Source organism: Dipodomys ordii, unplaced genomic scaffold, assembly GCF_000151885.1.
Source record: "Dipodomys ordii isolate 6190 unplaced genomic scaffold, Dord_2.0 Scaffold9, whole genome shotgun sequence".
Taxonomy (NCBI): Eukaryota; Metazoa; Chordata; class Mammalia; order Rodentia; family Heteromyidae; genus Dipodomys; species Dipodomys ordii.
Window position 1 is genome coordinate 18,238,549 of NW_012267225.1, and position 3,628 is coordinate 18,242,176.

Below are 3,628 nucleotides of genomic sequence, written 5' to 3' on the forward strand. Positions count from 1 at the left end.
TCTGGGCCTGGGCACTGTCCCTCAGCTCTTCAGCTCAAGGCTAGCACTCTACCACTTGAGCCACAGCGCCACTTCCGGCTTTTTTCTTTTTGCTTATATGGTGCTGAGGAATCGAACCCAGGGCCTCGAGCATGCAAGGCAAGGGCTCTACCACTGAGCCACCTTCCCAGCCCTGTAAGTACACTTTGGTTGAAGGCTTAGTGGAAGGTTAGAAAGGCTTAGTTGTCACAATAGATTATTTCATTGAGCTAATTCTCAGGTAAGTAATGCACAAAGAAAAAAAAGTTTAATACTTAATTTTTTCAGACTCAGTTGATAAGTAGCAAATATTTAAATTTGGTCACTCAAAAAAGTGACCAAATAAAAACTTTAAGCCAGGATCTCCTTATATATGCCAATTTGGCCCCAAGTTCTTGATCCTCCTCCCTCAGCTTCCTAAGGGCTGGGATTAAAGGTGTGTGTTAGGTTAAAAAAAACCAAGTGAAGCCCAGTGTGGGTAGCTCACGCCTGTAATCCTAGCTACTCAGGAGACTGAGATCTGAGGATCACAGTTCAAAGCCAGCCCAGGCAGGAAAGTCCGTGAGACTCTATCTCCAATTTCCAGAAAATCAGAAGTGGTGCTATGGCTCAAGTGGTAGAGCATTAGCCTTGAGCTTCCCAGGCCCAGAGTTCAAGCTCCATAACTGACAAAAAAAGTGAGAGAATAGACAAACACCAGCTCAGGTTGTTTGGGTAGAGGTATGTGAAGAAGACATAGAGTCAGGATCCTCCAGCCAAGGCTAAAGAGTCATTCATTCCTTGCTTATAGGTGTTTATAGTAGGTCACAAAGGAATGGCAGAGTTGACTGGTGGGAGTTGGTATGAAAGTAACTAAGGATAGGACATGGAAAAGTGGGGAAAAGGTGATAGCCAGAGGCAGGGAGCACCAAAAATTGATCAGAGAGGAAGGCAGGATGTTAATAAATCAATCAAGGCACTGGTCAATCAAGGCACAAGGACAATCTGACCTAACAGTGTGTACCACCACACTCAGATCCACCTGCAGTTTTCTATGCTGACAAATAATAAACTCAGAATATTCCTTTTTTCTGTTTGAAATATAATGTACTGGGTCCAATTCGCCCTCACAATTACACTTTTTATAGCAATACTGAGTTTTGAACTCAGGGTCTATCTCAAGAGAAAAGCTCCACTACTTGAACCATCTTCTTAACCATGCCTATTTCCCCCACAAAAGGTGAAATTCTTACTCACTCTTTCTTGAAGTGTTAGATCAAACTTCATGGAGCTTATTCAAATTTTCTTGTTTGTTGTTTTTTAAATTTTTCTGCCAGTGCCAGAAATGGGGCTTGAACTCAGTTTCTAGTACTTGGCTGTGCTCTTATCCACTTGAACACACTTCCAGTTTTTTTAATTCCTATATTGTATTTATATACATACCACACCCCTCTTCATCGAATTTAAATTTTAAAGAAGACAAAAACAGCTGTTCGGATGCAACAGAGAGTCAACTCAGTCCTTAAAGATACTGGAGAAAGTTTTATCTAAGGAGTTTCCTGGAAATTTAAATGGAGATTTGTTTGTTAAGCCCCTCCTGTGCTCTAGGCAGTGCTAGTAAAGTAAACAAAAAAAAATCCATCAGGGTTTGTTCTGAAACATAGGTAAGAGGAGGGCATTATACAATCAATTTTATACTAGTAAGAATAAGTTAAAGGGCTGGGAATGTGGCTTAATGGTAGAGTGCTTGCCTAACAGGCCTGGAGCCTGGTACTCAATTTCTCAATAACACATAAACAAACAAAAAAAATAACACATAAACAGAAAAATCTGAAGTGGCACTGTGGCTTAAGTGGTAGAGCGCTAGCCTTGAGCAAAAAGAAGGTCAGGGACAGTGCCCAGACTCTGAGTACAAGCCCTAATTTTGGCAATAAATAAATAAATTTTAAAAAGAATAAACACAAAATAAGTAAGGGAGTTGGGCCGTGATTAGAATTCAGTTTGAGCCTTGGTGGCTATCTCAACTAGGGCATCCATCCATTCAGAGATGCAAGAAGCAGAAGGGGTTTGGAAAGGTGTGGAACCAGAGCACCCCTTTACATAAATGTTAAGGTTCTGGTTTGGCAAAGCACTTGGCTAGAGGGCCAGAGACTTTGAGTTTCATTAATATATAGATTAGATATTTCTCCTCAATATTACTTGGAGATTATTCTTTACATTTGGAGTCTGTGTGTGTGTGTGTGTGTGTGTGTGTGTGTGTGTGTGTGTGTGTGTGATATTTCTCCTCAATATTACTTGGGGATTATTCTTTACATTTGGAGTCTGTGTGTGTGTGTGTGTGTGTGTGTGTGTGTGTGTGCCTGCCAGTCCTGGGTTTCAATTTAGGGCCTGGGTTTCTTTTGCCCAAGGCTAGTGCTCAACATCTTTTCCCTTCTGATACCTAGCTCTTCCCTAGATAACCAAAATTAGACACAAGATTAGGACTATGTGGAGAAATTCCTACATAATGCTATACAAAGAGACCTGGAGTGAATAAACTGTCCATTTCTGCAATGAGATTACCCAGAATTATGGCAGCAATTGGGAAAGGAATGAAGACTATGGGATCTCAATTTAAAATGACTAGTAACAGTTAATAAAATTGATAGGCTCACATCTGTAATCCTTGCTGGAATCTGAGGATCCTGGATTGAAACCAGCCTGGCAGCAAAGTCCATGCCATTCCTATCTCCTAGTAATCAACAAAAAAGCCAAAAGTGGAGCAGTGACTCAAGTGGAAGAGCACAGGAGCAGTAGCCTTGAGCACAAAAGTTCAAGGACAGTGCCCAAGCCCTGATTTTAGCCCCAGGACAGCCACAAAAAATACAAATTAAAAGAGAGAGAGAGAGAGGAGAAAGAGAGAGGGAAAGGGAGAGGGAGAGAGGGAGAGGAGAGAAAGGGGCTGGGAAGGTGGCTCAGTGGTACAGTGCTTGCCTTGCATGCATGAGGCCCTGGGTTCAATTCTTCAGCACCACATATGCAGAAAAAGCCAGAAGTGGTGCTGTGGCTCAAGTGGTCGAGTGCTAGCCTTGAGCTGAAGAGCTGAGGAACAGGGCCCAGGCCCAGAGTTCAGGCCCATGACTGACCCCCCCAAAAAAAGAAAAAACAGAAAAAGCTGGAAGTGGCACTGTAGCTCAACTGGTAGAGCGCAAGCCTTGACCTGAAGAGATGAGGGACAGTGCCTAGGCTCAGAGTTCAGGCCCCACAGCAAAAATATAAATTAAATTAATTAATTAATCATTTACTTGTTGCGTTTACAGAGCTGAAGTTTTGTCTTCTGAAGACCAAGGGGAATTTTACTGCAGGCAATTGAACAAAGGTCAGATGGCTTCCAGTCAGTTCAGTTCTTGGGGATGTGAGCAGCCCTGGACAGACAAGAAGGGTTATTAAAATAATTTCCCAGGCTGGGAAGGTGGCTCAGTGGTAGAGCTCTTGCCTTGCATGCATGAGGCCCTGAGTTTGATTCCTCAGCACCACATAGGCAGAAAAAAAAAATCTGGGGGCTGGGAAGATGGCTCAGTGGTAGAGCGCTTGCCTTGCATGCGTGAGGCCCTGGGTTCGATTCCTCAGCACCACATAAGCAAAAAAGAAA